Genomic DNA, 19432 nt, shown 5'->3' with positions numbered 1-19432 from the left:
TGGATAAAAATTAGCAAAGAAATTGAATTAATTTAAAACCAGTCATTTAGTAGCTTAAAAAATATCTGAAAGTCACATATATGTAGTCCTTATTTAGTCCCACCAGCATTATTACTGGAGCTTTGGCAGGCACCACTGCCAGTGGCCATTTTTTCCTTTCTATTTTATTTGATAGGACAGAGAGAAATTGAGAGAGGAGGGGGACTGAGAGAGAGAGAAGAGACAGAGATAGAGACACCTGCATGACTGCTTCCAGGCTTGTGATGTCTCCCCTTTGGGTCACTGTAGATGAGGACTTGTATGTTCAACCCACTGTGTTAACTGCCCAGCTGGAAAGGCTTATTCTTTAATTTAATTTAATTTAATTTATTAGAGACATCCAGAAATAAGAGAGGTATGGGGTAAAAGAGAGGGGGAGGAGAGAGAGAGACAGAGGGTGGGGAAGAGAGGGAGAGCTGCCTCTCTGCTTCACCACTCACAAAGCTTTTTCCCTGCAGGTGGGGAGGAGGGCTGGTACCCAGGTCCTTACACATTATAATATGTTAACTCAAACAGGTGCATGGAAGGCATATTCTTGACACACTAAGTTGCTAGTGGAGACAAGAGTGGAAAGAGTAATTGGTTTTATAATAGATCAGTATAAATCATTCCACCATAAAGGTGATAAGAGAATTGAACAAAGAGCACACAGTGCTCAAGGAACCTGCATGCATTATCAAAGGGTCTAATATATCTGTAAGCAGGTCTCATGAGAACAATACAGAAAACAGGGAAGAAGAACTACCTGAGCTCATAATGACTCAAGGTTCCTAACTCAGTGAGAGAAGTCAATCGACACATTTGAGACAGATACTCAAAGTTTCTATGCTCAAGTTCACATGACTCATTTCTCTATATTCCATAAATGTGTGAAGCCACCTAATAACTTTCACCTCCTCACTTCACTAAGCGTAATCACGTTCAGTCTTCCCCCCCCCCAAAAGGAAGTGTCAAATTATCTCAATGTTTGTGAGAACTATGGAGTTATCTCTTATGGGAGACACAGAGCTTTGGAGTGGGGTGAGCATGGGAATCTACCCCTATATTTATGTGAGCTTATTAACCATTATTCAGTCACTAGTGAAAATGTAGGCAAGAGAACGTCTTTGGACGTCCAGGCAGTGGCACACCTGGTTCAGCACATGTAGTATTAAACACAAGGACCAGCGCAAGGACTCGGGTTCAAGGCACTGACTCCCTAGTTGTAGGTGGATTGCTTCACAAGCAACAAAGAAGGTCTGCAGTTGTCTCTCTCCTCCCCACTCTCAATTTCTGTCTGTCCTATCCAATAAAATGGAGAAAAAAATACGGATTCCAGGAGCAGTAGATTTTTAGTGCTGGTACTTAGTCCCAGCTATAAACTTGGAGACTAAAAAAAAAAAAAACAAAAAACTTTGTACTTCATTATAAATATCTTGGATACAGCACTGCAATTCCAGAAATCAAATGATACACAAAGAAATATATTGCCACCAGGGCTTGGTGGCTGCATCATGACTCCGCTGCTCCTGGCTGCTATCGTCATCGTCTTTTTTCATTTTATTTCAGAGAAAGGAAACAAGGGGGAGAAAGGGGCAGAGGACAAGACAGACACCTGCACTACTGCTTCACCTCACAGGAAGCTCCCCTGCTGCAAGTAGGACCCAGGGCCTTGAACCCAGGTCCTCTTGCATGGTGACATGTGCACTCTACCAGTGTCTCACTCCACACCCTTTCTTGCTTTTTTCCAGTTGAATAAAGAAAATTGGGGTCAATATTTTCTCTTCACTTACAAGTGTCACCCTGTCCAGGGGTAAATAATCTACTGGAAACCACACAGACCACTCCGTATACGCAACAGTCAACTGGGGAAAAAATCCATGTGAATAGAAAAGCTGTCTCCTGAAAACAGTTCAGTACAAGAGCCATCAAGGATTGACACAAGAAGCCTTCTGGAAAAAATTGTGACATTTCAGGTGCCATGTTCTCTCCATGTTTAAGTCAAATTAATTATTGTTGCATATAGTCCCAGCTTCCTTTTCTGTGTATACACAGACCTGTGTGTCTGTAGGAAAATACACTTTCCTGTCTGGTACTTTCTGGATTCTTCCCTCATCTCTAGACCTCTTTCTGTCCAAGGCAGGAGCTTGGAATGTACGTTCTAGTCTTAGAAACATTTACACTGATGTCGTCCTCCGCAAACTCCAGCATGGCGTCCACATAGTCCATGTTCTCACTGTAAATGTTGCTAATCAAGTCCACAGTGACCCCAAACAGAGGAAGAATAGCTGTTAGCTTGTTTTCTAATCAACTTATGTTTTGGCTGATTACTTCAGTATTTTCTACTACTTTTTCAAGATATCAACTTTTTAAAGATATATGCAAGATCTAATGAGAGAAACTGTATGCAAATGTATTTTTGGAGAATGGACAGATACCAGGAAAAGAAGAAAAAAGCTATATTGTCAGGTCACTGAGACCAGGGCTGCAGATCCCGTCCTCACAGCTTTCCTGCCTGGAGTCCAGGCCAGAACCTCCCTGGCCTGTAGAGCTGGCAGGGGCATTTGCTTTGAGAACCACCCCACAGACACACCTGTCCTCAAGACACGGCAGTTTAATACATGGTCCGGGGTGATGTTAGCTCCCATCACAGCATGGAGAGAAGGGGAACAAGAGGGAGAAGCATTGACTGCTAGGACTCTGCATTCTGACAGCTTGAAGATTTGAAGTACCATGGCCTGGGAGATGGCACAATGGATAAAGTACTGGACTCTCAAGCATGAGGTCCTGAGTTCAATCCCCAGAAGCACATTTACCAGAATGATATCTGGTTCTTCCTCTCTCTCTCTCCTCCTTTCTCAATGATAAAATGAACAAAATATTCTTAAGAAATGATTTGAAATATGTGAACTAATGACATACCTACAAAGCTCCTTATACCATTGCTCCATCCTCTCAGCTGATCTGAAATCCAAGAGGAGAAAGAAAGTTAGAATGCATAAAATTCACACAAACATATTGTGATTGCCGGCCAGTATAAACATCGACGTGGTGGTTATTGGTGGGACTGTGTGAGTCTGGAGGCCTTTCCTGCTACTGGGTGGTGAGGGCCCTGATCTTTGACAGATAGCTTGCTGGGTTGGAAAGAAAAAATTCTAGATGGAGGATAAATTGTGTTGGGGGTTGGGCAGTTATACTGGTGGTTAATTGCACATGTTACCATGCACAAGGATGTGGGTTCAAGCCCCTGGTCCCCACCTTCAGAGGGCTTAGCAGTTGCACGTGTTTGCCTGAATCTGAGCCATTGGGGACAGTTGAGAGCACACAGATGTTTTTGAGGGGGTCAGCACACGTTTGGCTAATAGACCCCCAGGTGGAGCTGTGCTCCCCCTTGAGAGTCATGAGGAGAGAGATGCCAGGCTGCAGTCTTACTTAAAAGAGACAACGAAGCTGCGGTCAGCCCAGCCCAAGACCAGCGATGGGCGGATTCTTGAGACTTTCTTGGGTTTCTTCATGTTGGGTGCCACCCAAATGTCCAGCAGGGGCACCCAGTACTTGCCTCTGAAGTGACCCTTGAACCTGGAGAGGGAACAGAGCACAGAGCAGTCAGCTGGCATCTCCAGCATTCTGGGAGCAGCTGGGTTTCTCCTGGGGGATGGTGGGTGTGTTTCTGTGGCTCCTTCCCCGCTGAGCTGAGCCTTGAGAGCACAGCAGAGGGAGGGCTGGGGCCTGAGTGCTGTGTCCTGACTGGAGCCCGGCCCAGGATGTCACTGAACACTCCTTACCAGTGGGAGGAAAGCAGCCATTTTCCTGAACATTGTAGAACAATTAGATACCCCCCCCCGTATATTTATGAGCTCGTTAAGAGAACCTTTCACTCAGCATCTTTCCATGTCGTGTCTTATTTGTTAATCATAATGATCCATGATCATATTTCCCTTATTAATTGTATGAAAATTGTAATTAACTTATTAGGTAATTATTGTTACCCTGAAAGTGCTTGAGGATACTAATGAAATAAGTCATGCATTATAAGTTCAGTTAAATATATTTTCTATGAGACTGAAAGAATTAAGATGTATTTTCCATGTCACTTTGCTTTAATTGCCACTGGGGTTATCACAGTGGCTGCCTGATGAATCCACTGTTGTTACTGATCATTCCCCTGTTTCTGTGTGTTTGTTTTTGAGAGGACTGAGAGAAATTGAGAGGGTGGGAGACTGAGTTGAAGAGAGGAATGAATTTGCTGCCCTGCTAACTGCTTATGAAGCTTCCCCTGCAGATGAGGAGTGGGGATTGAACCTAGAACCTTGGGCATGGTAATAAGTATGCACACTGAACCAGAAGTGCCACCAGCCAGCCACCTAGTCTCAGTTTCTAAGGGCTTTGCATACCTTTCCATAAGTTAGAGCGAAAAGATTTACCTCAAAGAAAGAGTGCACATGTTTACAATGAGCCAATAAGTGCAGCAAGCAAGTAGAAAGAAAAATAAAAGCACCATAAAGTATTGAATCAAATAGTTTATACTTAGACCTAGATACCTCTTCACCCACTTCCTATTTCACTTCCTCGATCACACTAAGGCTAAACTTGTCAGACAAAGTAAGGACAACAAAAGCTGAATAAGGGCAAGAGACCAGCAGACTTCAATGATGGCTCTCTTGGTCACCACCAGCCCACCCCATCTTCTGGGGCCCAGTCAGAAAATCCTGGGATTCCCACATAGACACGATGGACCTAGACCTCTGACAGAGACCTGTCTGCACCGTCACTGGTCATCTCCATCAGGAGCAACACCATAAACCTCTTGTGGACCTCTACAGGACCTTTCCCTCAATGTGGAACAGCAGTGGTAGGGACTGCCCCACTCTCCGAAGGGAGGCCAGGTCAACATACTCTGCCACTGGAGGAAGACTGGTCCTGACATGAGTGCAGCCTAGAAACGTAAAGGAATCACGTGAGATCAGCCAAAAGGGGAAGGATGAGTAGAGATGATCTCACTTGTAGGCAGAACATAAGGTTCAACAACAGAAAGGAGAAACACGGAACCAAACGTGGACTGGTTTGGTGTATTGAACCAAAGGGAAGGACTCTAGGGAGGGAGGGCAGGGAGAGGGCTAGGCTGGGGGTGGGGACAGGGGTGATTGTGGAGCCCTGGAGCATGATGGGAAAGAACCTAAGTCAGTGAAGAGAGTGTTTTGCAGACTATTCGACTTCCGGAGGCGGAGCTACGAGCAGCAGATCGCTTTCTCTCCTCTCCTCTCCTCTCCTCTCCTCTCCCGGATCAACTAGGAATACCAAAGGAGACCACCCGGACCGAAACAAGACAGGACTAGAATGACCACAGAAACCCAGTAAATCACCCGTGAGTACAAACACGCGTGGCTGGTGACAGAGAGGAGAGAGGGGCCTAAGGAGAGATTAAGTGACTGCTAACAGTTCGACAGTTTGTCAGTGGAGACACCACCTCCAGTCTGCTCCACCAACAAGGGGACAGCTGAAGGGAGGAAAGGACTCCCCAGAGACTCACCAAGTACAACTCTGAGTCTCCATTGCTACTACCCTCAGAATCTGGAGCAGCAAGAGGGAGGGACACCAGGGCACAGAGATCTAACCGGGAAACTCAGGAGAAGACCTATACCTCGGTGGCATAGCTGAAGGGCTGTGAAAGTCTCTTTGCATAACCACTGGATTATCTCTGCCACACCCTGCTTTATCTCTTGGTCAGGAGTCATTGATTAAGCCAAGAAGCCTATTGATAGTTTAAAAGCCCTCAGGCTACCATAGCCTACAGGGGAAAAAAAAAAGGCTTTTACACCACTGAACTCCAACTCAGGGGTTGAAAAAACTGTTAACTTATATAAAATGGTTAAAACAACAAGAAAAAATATTGGAGACTCGAACCAGGACAAGAGTCCAGCTAAAAGTCCTCCAGAGGGCGAAGCACAAAACAACGAGTTAAACATCCAAAGATTAACTAAGGAAATAATAACAGGAGTGAGTAAAGAATTTGAAAAAATTGTAATCAGAACTGCAGGAACAACAAATGAGAATATGGAAGAAAATTCTAATAATCTCATGGTTATTAGAGAGCTGAAAGCTGAAATTGCTGAGCTAAGAAGGCAACTAGCTGAACAAGCTAAAACAGTATCAGAGCAGGGCAACAAAATAGATGAACTCCAGAAAGCAGTAGAGGGCAGAGAGAATAGAATCAATGAGGCTGAAGACAGAATTAGCAAGATTGAAGATGAATTAGAGACAACTAAAGAAGAAGTAAGAGATCTCAAAAAGAGATTAAGAGATGCTGAAAACAACAACAGAGTCCTATGGGATGACTTCAAAAGAAACAATATACGCATTATTGGCTTACCAGAGGAAGAAAGAGAAGGGGAGGAAGAAAGCGTTCTCCAGGCCATAATAGCTGAAAATTTCTCTAGTCTAGACAACACCAAAGACATAAAGATTCAAGAAGCCCAGAGGGTCCCAAACAGAATTAACCCAGACCTAAAGACACCAAGACATGTCATACTTAGATTGGAAAGGAATAAGGATAAAGAAAGGATCCTCAAGGCTGCAAGAGAAAAACAAAGAGTCACCTACAAAGGAAAACCCATAAGATTAGCAGCAGACTTCTCCATACAAACACTACAGGCCAGAAGAGAATGGCAAGATATCTATCGAGTGCTCAATGAGAAAGGCTTTCAGCCAAGAATACTATATCCTGCTAGATTGTCATTCAGACTAGATGGAAGCATCAAAACCTTCTCAGACAAGCAACAGTTGAAGGAAGCAACCATCACCAAGCCTGCCTTGAAAGAAGTTCTGAAAGGTTTCCTATAAACAACCAGACCACCACAAATAGAACATATATCAAAACACTCTAAAACTCTACAAGAATGGCGTTAAAATATCTTCAATCTTTGATATCAATAAATGTGAATGGCCTGAATTCACCTATTAAAAGACACAGAGTAGGAAGATGGATCAGAAAACACAACCCAACAATATGTTGTCTACAGGAAACTCACCTAACGCAACAAGACAAACACAGACTTAAAGTGAAAGGATGGAAAACTATCATTCAAGCCAATGACCCACAAAAAAGGGCAGGAACAGCTATTCTCATATCTGACATGATAGATTTTAAAATACATAAGATTAAAAAAGATAGGAATGGACACTACTTAATGCTCAGAGGATCAGTCAATCAAGAGGACTTAACAATTATTAATATCTATGCACCCAATGAGAAGCCATCTAAATACATCAAACTTCTACTGAAAGAGCTACAGCAATATATTAACAGAGAGTGTTTTGCAGATACCTATCAAGGTGCAATGTAAAGATTACCTTTGTGTCAAGAACTGTACAAAACCATAAACCTACAATAATATTAGTTTAAAAGATAAAAAGTCAAGTTATTTCAAACTTGCTTTCTTAGTGTTTTATTCATAATATTTCACTTAAAGTCTGGCCAAACATAAAAAGCTGCTTAAATGCTGTGCCCATCATAAAGCCAGGCAGAGGCTCATGTGCCATGAAAAGGACCTTGTGCACGAGCAAAGGGAACTGCAGAGTGGGAGCTGTCACTGGGTGTCTCTCCTCTCTGTTCCCTTCCCCATATCCTTCTCTTGTCTCTCAGGTACTTTCAAAGTAATTTGAAGAGGACTTTGCTCAACAGTGTTGTCCACTGACTGAATTCATTGCCTTGTGTCACACAAAATAAATTCAGTGAATGAATTACTCATTCCCTCATTCCCAGGTCCCTGTCACCATGTGCAGGCTGTGAATGCAAACACTTTGCAGAAATTCAGTGTGAGTGTCTGTGAGTCCCGGGAAGCATGTCTGGCATTGGCTTGTCCTGTCTCCCTCGTGCCCAGTTGGAAGAGCAGGCCACTGGTGGGTCCTCCAGGCTGGGTCCCTGCTGGCCTCTGACTCTGCATCCCTCCTTCAGCCTCTCCACCCTGGCTGCCCTTCCCCAGAACTCGGGGCCCTGCCCAGTCTCCCTGCTTCCCCTCTGCTGCCTGCCCAGTGCTGGACAGAAACCTTGCAGAAAAGCCACCTCTTCTGTCCTCAGGGCAGCAGAGAAGAGGCAGCTGTGGGGTCAGGAGCAGGGGGAGCAGGTACGCACTTCGTGTTGGAGATGAGCAGCATGTTGGAATATAAGATCATTTGTCTTTTCTGCCACTTCCGCCCCTTCTGGAATTTGGCAGGGCCGAAGAGCAGGATGTGGCCACGAGGCATCACTAGGATGTTCTCCTCTTGCGGGCCGCTCTCCTCCACAGAAGTCCTGCAACACAGCAGACCCACAGGGCAGCTTGTCAGCAGGCATTCGGGACACAGGGGCTCATGCTGATGCCAGCTCTCACAGCATTACAGAGGAGTCTCAGTCCCCTAGAAGGACTCAGCACCCCCACTCAGGAGTCCTGAGCTACACAGAGCTCCTGTGAGAGTTGAGGTCAGTCAGGGCCAGTGGAGATGGAGGGCAGCTTGAAGGACAGGACACAGGGGCTGTGACTTTATTGTCAGGGGACAAGGAAGCAGCAGAGTCACTGGACCTGGGAGAAAGGAGACACTAAGAGGGAGTGAGGGGGAGTGAGGGTTGGCGTCCTGGTGCTTGATGCTGGGGAAGGAGCTGAGTGAGGGGTGAAAGTGTTCTGCAGATCCCTCTCATGGGGAGATGAGAAATCTTACCTGTGTCAACAATCTGCACTGTAGTGAATTATCACTGACCCCCAATATAAGAATAAAAAAAAAAAGTAAGGGGATGCTAGAGGTCAAAGGAGAGAGGATGAGAAATGTTTCAAAGAACCAGCTCAGGGCCAAGGCCTAAAGGCAGCACAGTGTCTAGAGTGTTGTGGGAAAATCATCAACCCCAAGTAGCATCTGCAGTTTTTGCCTCTGTGACTCTGCTGCTCTCTCTACCCATTCCTCGCCCCCTTTTCTTTCCTCTTTGCTTCTTTTCTCTTCTCTTCTCTGTCTCTCTTCCTCTGTCATGAAAATAATTTTAAACAGATCCACGTGGGACCTATAGAGGTCAGATTTCATGGACTCCAGGAGTGTGAAGAGGTCATTCCATTGTGGTCTCACATTAACATACACACTTAGATAACAGAATTATTGAAAACTGACTCTAATCTTTAAGTCAGTCTTCACTTTGGGGCTGAGGGGGGCAGGAATCCCACAATCAGCAAATAATAAATCAAACATCCAAATGTTTCTCAACTCAAGGAAGTACAAAGCTATTTGTGGCTGTGCCCTGAGTAAGCCCACAGGACTCTGATCCTAGCAGGTCAAGTCTGCTCTCTGGCATCAGCAGGAGGGAATCTCATGAGCACAGGTAACCGTTCATGAGACCAGGGCTGAAGCTGAGGATTCTGTCAGTGGGCATCACACAGAGCACGTCCTGGGACTGCCCTCCTCCTGCTCTGCCCGTCACACAGGGCATATGAACAGACTCTACCTGAAGCAGGACAGACAGCCCAGACACTCTGAAAGCCGCGAAGACTTTCTGGTAGATGCAGACATCTTCTATTCTTCACTCCTTGACGCTAAAGAGAGAGCTGGACACAACAGTGCTTGCACTGTCAGCTCAGTCTCCAAGACTGAAGATTCCGCTTGTAGCCAAGGCCCCTGGGCTGCGATGTCATCGGTCAAAGGTCAGTGTCATAACTGACCAGCTGACAGCATGACTGACTCCCTGAAGCATGTTACACCACCCCTCTTTATTAAAATAGTTTTCTTTTGAGATGACTGTAGACTTTCAGGCATTTACTAGAAATAATAGAAATGTCACAAGCCTTGCCCCATTTCACACAGTAGTTATATCATTATATAATTCTAAACAGTAAATATCACAGCCAGATATTTACATGGGTGCTGTCAGAGACACACTATTTCCAGGAGCATAAGTATTGTGTGTGTGTGTGTGTGTGTGTGTGTGTGTGTGTGTACACATAATGGCATTGTTATCTCCATAAACCCATTTTAAAAATAAACAATCCAGTAGCAAATGAGTTGTAGATATTCCTTTCTTTAGTTTATTTATTATTTATTTATTTAAATTTCTTTATTGGAGAATTAATGTTTTACACTTTACAGTAAATACAGTAGTTTGTACATGCATAACATTTCCCAGTTTTCCATATAACAGTACAACCCCCATTAGGTCCTCTGTTATCCTTTTTGGACCTGTATTCTCCCCTCCACCCACCCCAGTCTTTTACTTTGGTGCAATACACCAATTCCAGTTCAGGTTCAAGTTGCACATATTCTATGATGTCCTTCAACTCTAGTATAAAGATACACATCCGAGTAACCACTAGAGGACTTGTGTAGCCTAGAATAGATAGATGCCTTAGCTTTTTGCTATATCTTTTCTCTTTTTTATTATTAGGTCTTTCATTTTCTTTTTAATTTGCTATTAATTTTGTTACAAGATTGTGATCACATTGTACAGTTCCGCACCACCAGAGAACTGTATCCCCTCTCTCCCAAAGACAACCACCAGAGTTCTCACAAGTCTCACAGTTTCCTTGTTTCTGTTTTGTTTGGATTTTTTTTGACAAGTTCAGTGAATCATATCTCCAGATTCCACATATGAGTGAAACCATCTGGTAGTTGTGTTTCATATCTTCACTTATTTTGGTAAGTATAATCACTTCAGTTCCATCCATTTTGTCGTTTTTGATTGCAGAGTAGTATTTCATGGAACATCTATCCCATGAGTCCTTATTCAGTCAAGTCATCTGATGATGGGAATCTAGGTGGCTTCCACTCTTTTTCATTTTCTTTTTAATAATCATTTTATTATAGGTCACTGGACAGGGACAGAGAAAGTGAGAGTGAATGAGCAGATGGAGAGATAGAGAAGGAGAAGGGACACCTGCTGCACTGCTTCACCTGCTTGTGAAGCTCTTCCTCTTCAGGGGGACCAGTGTCTTGAACCCAGCAGCTTGTCACTAGTGCTCTGAGTCAGGTGTGCCCCTCTCCTCCACCCCTCCAGCACTTCTTTCTTAAACTGCTCTGGTAAGATGCACTCCATCTGATCACAGGCAAGAAACATACAGATTAACATCGGTGAGAGAGTCACTGGTCAGAACAATTAGGCTGCTGAGCCCCAGACAGGTGTGTTTGTGTCTGTGTCTGCTTGTGTGGGGAGAGGTGGGGAGAAGCCTGTTCTCACTGCCCTGCTGCATCGTCTGAGTGCTTGACCAGGCTGAGGGGTTCCTCAGACTTCTCTTTCTTTCTTACCTTTTCCTTAGTATCCTGTAAACTATTTGAAAGAAAATACGATGTGATGCTTGAACAGTGATTTCCTCACTCAAGTCATGAAATATGAGACAGATGTTTTGTGTCCTAAAGAAAAATATTAAGGACAAGAGGAATTGAAGCACACATCATGGATTTCCCCCGTGCTGCTGGGAAATGGGTAAAACACGGTGAGATGCCCCTGGTTTTATTCAACTGCTTCCGTCTCCCAGTGACTCGTTGGAACACCACCTCTAAAAGGTCCAGGGAGATTTGCTTTAGCTGCAGCGGCCCCTCAGTCTTCCCTGTGACCATGACCAGGAGGACACAATCCAGGTCACCTGAGTGAAGTGGCCTTGCTGGGCCTTGCTCTGTCCCCTTCCTGCTCCTGCTGAGACTCATAGCCCCCTCCTCCTCACCCCTGTGGCATATCCAGGGGGACTCTGTCCCTGCTCTCACTGAGCCTCGGCCTCCTGCTCTTGCACTGCTGCCGTGAGAGGATGTGCAAGGACCTGGGGTTGGGCCACTGCACCCCGGGTCCTGCAGGAGCTGCTGCCCCCCAGGGTAGTCGAGTAGCAGGGTAGCTGAGTGCAGATGTGCTCGGTGGTGGGGTCCCGAAACCTCAGCCACAGGGCCATGTCACTGCCTCCCCTTGGAGCTTACAGGAGCTTCTTCTCTGCTTTCTAAGGACCGGAGACCCGGGAATCTCCATAGGTTACAGGGAGGGCAGGTGGGATTGTGCCTGTGTGTCAGCGAATGAACTGTGAACCATGAAGCCCCCTGTAAGATAATGAAAAAAAAAAGGCTGTAGAGATGGAGATGTCTACAACCTTAGGGGAACTGAGGTGGCTCGCAGTGGGGAGACTGAGGAGTCAGAAATCTGGTGCTGGGAATGGTGTAAATTCAAAGCCCTGTCGACAGGCAATTTTGTAAAATTAAAAAATGAATCAATTAATTAAAAAATAGACAGCACATGGTAGGCAATAGCAAGGTGAACACAGCACACTTTTAATTTCATTAGATGTTTAGCATGAAGTGGCCTTTTCTTCCTGTTCTTTCCATACCGTGGTTATTGCTGAGGCTCATTGCCTGCCGGACTCCACCTTTCCTGGAGACCTTTTTATTTCTTTTATTCTCTTTCTTTCTTTCTTTCTTTTTGTTTCATTTTTCTTTTGATGGTGACACAGAGACAGGGAGAGAAGACAAAGGGGAGAGACCCTTGCAGTACTGCTCATCAGCTCATAAAGCCCTCTCTCTCTCTCTCTCTCTCACACACACACACACACACACACACACACACACACACACACACACACAGGGACCCGGGACTTGAACCGCAGCTGCACTGTGGTGGTAACACGTGCACTCTTCCAGCTGAGCCACCACCTGGGGCCTGGTCTTTGCACTGAGCCCTCTGTTTGCACACACCAAGGGCAGTTTGTGCACTGTGGTGGGTGACCGCCCGGGTGTGAGACACACACAGACAGACGCACAGACACACACAGCAGGCAGGCAGCAGGCAGGCCTCGTCCCCTGTGTCCTCCCCAGTGGAAGCTGCCTCACCCTGAGGCCTGCAGTGAGAGCTCTGTTTCTCCTTCCCTGTACCTTCTATCTCGCCCTCTCTCAGCCTATTTCTCTCTGTCTCTGTCATAAAAAAATAATGAGTAAAAAACAATGAAAGGACAGCTGGCTGCTGGGAGCATTAAATGTGTCACACAGACAGCAACCCCCATAGAAACCCATGCGGCAAAAATGAAGAAATAAATGCATTTAAAATTTTATAAAATCAGACTCCATATGACAATTAAATGTGTTATATTGAAGAGGTATCAATACAACTAAATATTAGGATGAACTCTGTGTAGGAAATTGTTGCCTCCACCAACTAGGTTGTTGGCCTGTGGATACAAAGGTACTCAAGGAAGTCCTTTGCTCCCTCCCTCCCTTCCTTCCTTCCTCCCTCCCTTCCTTCCTTCCTTCCTTCCTTCCTTCCTTCCTTCTTCCTTCTTCCTTTCTTTGTTTCTTTCCTTTCTTCCTTCTTTCCTTCCTTTCTTTCATAATATCTCTATTTTTATCATGCCTAGGGTCTCACTCCTCCAAAGCTGTTTTGTTTTGTTTTGTTTTTCCCCGATAAGGACAGAGAGAGAGGAAAGCTCTCAGCACTGCCTGCCGTCTTCGACAGTGTGGTGAGGCCCGGGCCTGAGCCCAGGTGGTGCACAGGGCAAAGTGGGCAACTGTCTGGCTCGGCCATCTTGCTGGTCCAGAAGGGTCTTTCCTACCTCTATTCTAGCTTTTACCTCATTTTATAACACTTCGACATACTAACTGCCAGACAGTTCTCATCTCTTTCTTATTTACTTTTAAATTTATTTTTAGTTTTTTTATTAGAGAGTTAATATTCATTCACAAAACTGTAAGGTAGTAGGGGTACAGTTCCACACGGTTCTCACCACCAGAATTCAGTGTCCTGACTCCTCCATTTCACCTGGGTGATGTTGGGAGTGTTTGTCACCAGGAATATTGTTTTTATAGCTTCAATGAGAGGGAAGCTAATGTGCAAAACACCAGAGGAAGCTATGCACAGTTTCACTTATCTGAGAGAAAAGTTCTCCCAAGATCACCAATATAGGCTGATTCTATAACTAATCTATCTGTGTGTGTGTGTGTGTGTGTGTGTGTGTGTTTGTGTGTGTGTGTGTGTGTGTGTGTGTGTATACCCCTGTCCCCAATTTCTATAGTGGTCCTGCCTTTACCCCCTTTCTAGTTCACCCCCTGGCATCTATTACTACTTCCAGGAGTCTTTTTCTCCCCCTTCTCTCTCAGATAAGTGAAACTGTGCAAAGCTTCCTCTGGTGTTTTCCAAATTTGCTTCCCTTTCATTGATGCTATAAAAACAAGCTTCCTGGTGACAAAAAGTTTGGATCCTGGTGGAATAGTGGTACAGAGCCCTCTGGTTCACTTCCACTCCCATAAATCCCTCTGGGAGTCTGGACCAAAGATCTTTATGGGGTGCAGAAGGTGGGAGTTCTGGCATCTGTAATTGCTTCTCCACTGGACATAGATATTGGCAGGTTGATCCATACCCCTAGTCTGTATCTGTCTTTCCCTGGTGGGGCAGGATTCTGGAGAGCTGTATTCTGGGTCATGTCGGTGAGGTTGTCTGCCCAGGAAGTCAGGAGGGAATACAGTAGCACCTGGAACTTGGTGACTGAAAGTCAGAAAGATGGGAAGCAGGACAAAACATTTAATGAATAAGAACCCTCAAGTACGTGCGATGCCTTCTTTAGGCCCTTCCACTAGAATTCCAGGCTTGTGAGGTCTGAGTCTAATCGGGAAGGACTATGAAGGACTCTTGTCTGAGGCATGTAATTGCCCCTTACTTATGGGTACATGTACACCTGTGCCCAGCATCCTAGGCCCCAGCCTATGTCTACTCTGTGACTTTGTTAGAAAACGTGCCGTCTACAGCCATACCACCCTGAATATGCCCGGTCTCGTCTGATCTCGGAAGCTAAGCAGGGTTGGGCCTGGTTAGTACTTGGATGGGAGAAAACGTGCTGTGGAAATGGAACTAGGTGGTCCCATGAGTGAGGAAAGATCTCACCATAAGAGGAGATGGGAGGTTGACATCTCAGACTTGGTGTCTGTGGAGACAATCCACGGTAACAAGTCAGCAGCAGCACGTAGTGGCCTGGTGGCTCAGGTGGTGTTGATTGAGCTGAGGTCCACAGAGGCACTACGACAAGGTGAAGCATCGGAGAGAACAAACAGCAAGAAATACTAGCAGAGTCCCCGAAGCTCCAGAATTAGGAGAAATACAGAACTTGAAGAGAATGGGAGTAGTCTTCTTTGTAGTCTTAGAAAAAGTTCAAAATAGCAGTAGTTCAGTTGGGAGCTTGTTTTTCTTTGAAATTCCAGTGGTTAGGATTTCCCATAATATACTTGACTTCACTATGCTTTCTGCTGTTTAAGGGTGTCTGCTAATAACAGTATCTTAGATACTGACAGGGCCAATTGTTTTTGATCTATCTGGCTAAGGTTATCGGTAACTTAGGTACTTATACACACACACACACAAATATATATATACACAAACTTATTTTAGACCAAACCTAGTGTTAGAACTTGTTCATCTTACAAGTCTGAAACATGAAATATTGGGCTGATGAAAAGATGTATACTGAGATTTATGACCTAGGTGGTTAGAGAACTTGAAATAATAAATCTCTTTTCCCCTGACATATTGGGTTAATAGTGTTTATAGGACTATAAATTGATAGGAGTATAATCTGACACCATTCTCCCCACCAAAGTCTGTGTTCCCCTCCCAGCCTCTTAGATAAACTCTCTAGTTTTCCCACAGTCATGGATGTGGGCTGACATTTTTTGTTCTCTGCTGGTTTTCATGTTTGTGTGCTCAGTTGTCTATATTCCACATGTGAGGGAAACCATTTTGTAGCTGTCCTTTACCTCCTAACTTCTTTTTAAAAATTTAATATTTATTTTTTAGTGATTTAATAATGATTAACACGATTGTAGGATAACAAGGGTACAATTCCATACCACCAGAGTTCTCTGTCCCATCCCCTTCATTGGAAACTTCCCTGTTCTTTATCCCTCGGGGAGCAGGGACCCAGGGTCATTATGGGGTACAGAAGGTGGGAGGTCTGGCTTCTGTCATTGCTTCTCCGCTGGACATGGGCATTGGCAGGTCAGCCCATACCCCAGCCTGTTTCTGTCTTTACATCACTGCTGGCAAAGACACCTGTGACATGAAATTGCATCTTGTGAGGGCGGAAGATGCTGAATGGAGATAGTGAGAGTGGAGAATTTCTCTGAAGGAGGGACTACTGCAAGGTGACTTTCTAATCAACCATTTAAAAAGTAAGGGCGGCAATAAACATATTCTTAAGCCCAGCAGAGCATTCCTGGACACCACCATAGACATGTTTTTTTCAATTTATGTATAATATCTGCACTCTACTGTCCTACATAGGAGAAAGGTCATCTGTTACTTCATTTACACGCTGCTCTTCCTGCTGATCATATCTGTAAAGAAACCGTGTCTGGGTCTGGGAGCCAGCTCAGCAGGAGAGTGAGCACTTTGCCCTGTGCAGTATCTGGGTTCTACCCCCAAACCACCTGGGAGCATTTTGCACAGGGGAAGCTTCACAAGGGTGGAGCAGTGCCCTGGTGTCTCGCCTCTTGTCTCATCTCCTCATGGAGGTGTGTGGGATGCATTGGATCGACCTTCTCGTGGTGCATCCCGTGAGTCCCCATTCATTGAGGAAACTGACGATCCTTCCTAGCCGACTGAATCCACATGGATCCCAGTCAATTTCAAAGCCAGCAACAAGCAACTCCTGACAGCTTTCAACCTGACCTGTTGACTGGCTACGGATGAAGGGCAAACGCTAGAAGAAGAATGGAGGTGTGTGCTGTGCCAGCTCTGCTCCCTGTCACTGCCTCCTACAGATAGACACAGGTGTTTAGATGTCAGTGTGGAGACAGAAGGCAGAGACAAATGGAGCTGTGCAGGAGAAGAGAGAAATAGGATTCAGCAGTTCTTCAGCATGAAGAGGGAAAACAAAGTTAGCCCAGCAGGAGTGGAATTAAAAGGACCCGGCACCCAGCGTCACCAAGCAGGCATGGGAGGGCCTAGGGAGGGACAGAGAAGACTCAACAGTGCTCGTGTTCCTGTCTCTGTGCAGTGAACATTCTTTTGTCTTGAAATCTGACCGGGCAATGGTCAGTAGAGAGGTCATCTCTTAGCTGTGGTCATCTCCCAGAGTTCATGAGTGTGAAGTACCTGCACCCGCCCTCCTCCAGAACACCCTCTCTCACAAGGACTTTTTCCTCACTGGTGTGGACGGACTCACCCTCTCTGACTCACTTTTCTTTCTTCGGAGGAAATTGGTCAGTCTCCTCTTGGATACAAACTGGCCATTGTGATACTTAGACTTTTTTTTTCATAAAATGCCACGTGTTTATAACTAGAAAGCAATGACTTATGCACTTTGCTGTGTGTAAGGGAATCCAATCACCAACAGACTCCCAGAGAAATGTCAGCAGTGCCAATGCAGATTCACCTCTTACAGTGACTTCTGAACTGAAAGGCAGCCACCGACATTTGTCATGCGATGGCTCAACAGGTATCTATGATGTCTTCAATTGCATCCCGCTTGGGAACCTGGCCCTAATTATTACTTACTATAGTCTGTGTCTGTGGGAAACCTGAGTGTCTTGTTGCATTCAGAAATGGCAAGCAGGGCCGTGACCAGTTGCCCTGTGTCTGCATGGCCGAGCACGCAGGAGAGATGGGGCTTTCTAGCGCATGGCTGCACTGATGGGTGACACCAGAGGCAGTCTTTGCCTCCAGCCTCTGCAGCTCTTCCTTTGCTTTGGGCTGAGCAAGGCCTGTCCCTGGCCGGGACGTCTGACCTGAGGAGTCTCAAGCCCCTTCGACACAAATAGAATCTTATTTCCAAATCTCAGGTTTAATGTGATGCCTTGGGAAAGGCTGGTGATATTTTGTTATTATTATTTTTTTTTAATTTAAGCCTGTCATTAAAATTCAATCAGCTTACCAGTTTGAAACCATAAATGCTTAGATTGAAGGAAAAATATATCCTCATAACTGGCATCTATGCATCAAAAAGCGGAAGACATTCAATGTTTTTCCTCTCTCAGCTGATTACACAGTGATTTATAAGACTATGAAAGTTATAGTAGTGTATATTAAAACCATTCCTGCCACCAAAGTTCTGTGTCCTACCCCACCCCACCTACAGTGGAGCTGAAAATCTACCTTCATCCTTCACCCAGAGTACTTTACTTGGTGCAGTTATCCAAGTTATTTTATTTTATTTATTTCCATAGCACTGCTCAGCTCTCACTTGTGGTGATGCTATGATTTGAACCTGGAACCTAAAAGCTTCATGCATGAACATATTTTGCAGAATCATTAAGCTGTTTCTCCGCCCAAATTTTATTTTTTGAATTTGACTAATGTCAAGCTCTTTGTAAATTAAATTTTACACGATAAGTTATGATTCAATATCACACAACATAATTAAATTATTGGATATTAAAACATGCTATGTAACTTCAGGAGTAGAAGCTCTAGTTCCCTCCTCTGCAGCAAAATCCAGCTGTGAATGCTGTTTGCTGACATTTGTAGGAGACCGCGCCCTCTTGTGGCTGATTGATGACACTGCGAGTCAAGTGATGCTCCCTCTACACTCCTCATCCCTCCGCAGTGAGTCCTAGAAAGCTCGCCTGGTAGTCAGAGATTTTTGATGAAATTACAGTTTGTTGTGTGTATTCTTTGTCAAAGCAGCATCAGAGATGACCACTGCTGCCTATAAACGTGCACTTGTTCTTAACGTTGTTAAACTTTCTTTAGGGAAAAAGACAAAACACCCGGAAGATTTTTATTCCTTGATTTTAGAAATCATGTCTTTTAAGTATCACATTTTGATTAGGAATACAATTAATTCTCTGTTAAAATTAAAGTTTCATTTATTTATCAGAGAGAAACCTTATCATGGATGGGGAGTGGGGTAGACAATATAATGGTTATACAAAGAGACTGTCATGCCTGAGGCTCCGAAGTCCCAGGTTCAACCCCCAGCATCACCATAAGTCAGAGCTGAGCAGTGCTCTGGTTAAAAATTGAGAGAGAGAGAGAGAGAGAGAGAGAGAGAGAGTGGGAGGGGAGTCCTCCCATCACCCTGGCATACTGTCTGCCAGGGAGCAGCCTGAGCCTTCATAAAATAATCGTGAGCTTTGCTGCCCAGAGTTCTCCCAGTCCTCTGCAACTAATGTGAACAGCAAAGGAAGACAAACTAGCAGAGGAGTTAGTAGCACAAGACAGCTTAAATTACTGAGATGAAAGAATAAAAGAAAACGCCTTCTTTCTGAATTTCCCCCTTTTTAAACATTTTTTATTATCTTTATTTATTGTTTAGAGACAGACAGAAATTGAGGGGAGGGAGAGAGACATAAACACCTGCAGTCCTGTTTCATCAACCATGAAGCTTTCCCTCTGCAGGTGGGGACTGGGAGCTTGAACCTGGTCCTTAAGCACTGCAATGCGTGCACTTACCCAAGTGCACCACCACCAGGCTCCTCTCTCTCTTTCTCTATCTCTTTCACACATATA

At 44.9% G+C, this 19432-nt stretch overlaps 2 protein-coding genes and 1 long non-coding RNA gene across 8 annotated transcripts in view; 1 reads left to right on the top strand and 2 right to left on the bottom strand.

The window, feature by feature from the left end:
- The window catches only part of CCDC88C (coiled-coil domain containing 88C), a 494884-nt gene that overhangs the window by 296220 nt on the left and 179232 nt on the right, over window positions 1–19432 (bottom strand). The window lies entirely within an intron of this gene.
- Window positions 1–19432, top strand: part of DGLUCY (D-glutamate cyclase) — a 121633-nt gene that overhangs the window by 51651 nt on the left and 50550 nt on the right. The gene's annotated exons all lie outside the window — the stretch shown is intronic.
- Window positions 2232–3565, bottom strand: LOC132535460 (uncharacterized). Its single transcript, XR_009547274.1, has 3 exons — window positions 3451–3565; window positions 2941–2982; window positions 2232–2266 (listed from the first exon to the last, which is right to left on the bottom strand). It is a non-coding gene; the product is annotated as an uncharacterized LOC132535460 (long non-coding RNA).

This window comes from Erinaceus europaeus, chromosome 22 (genome assembly GCF_950295315.1).
Source record: "Erinaceus europaeus chromosome 22, mEriEur2.1, whole genome shotgun sequence".
Taxonomy (NCBI): domain Eukaryota; kingdom Metazoa; phylum Chordata; class Mammalia; order Eulipotyphla; family Erinaceidae; genus Erinaceus; species Erinaceus europaeus.
The sequence above is the reverse complement of the archived record's forward strand: the minus strand, read 5'-3'. Positions and strand labels throughout refer to the sequence as shown.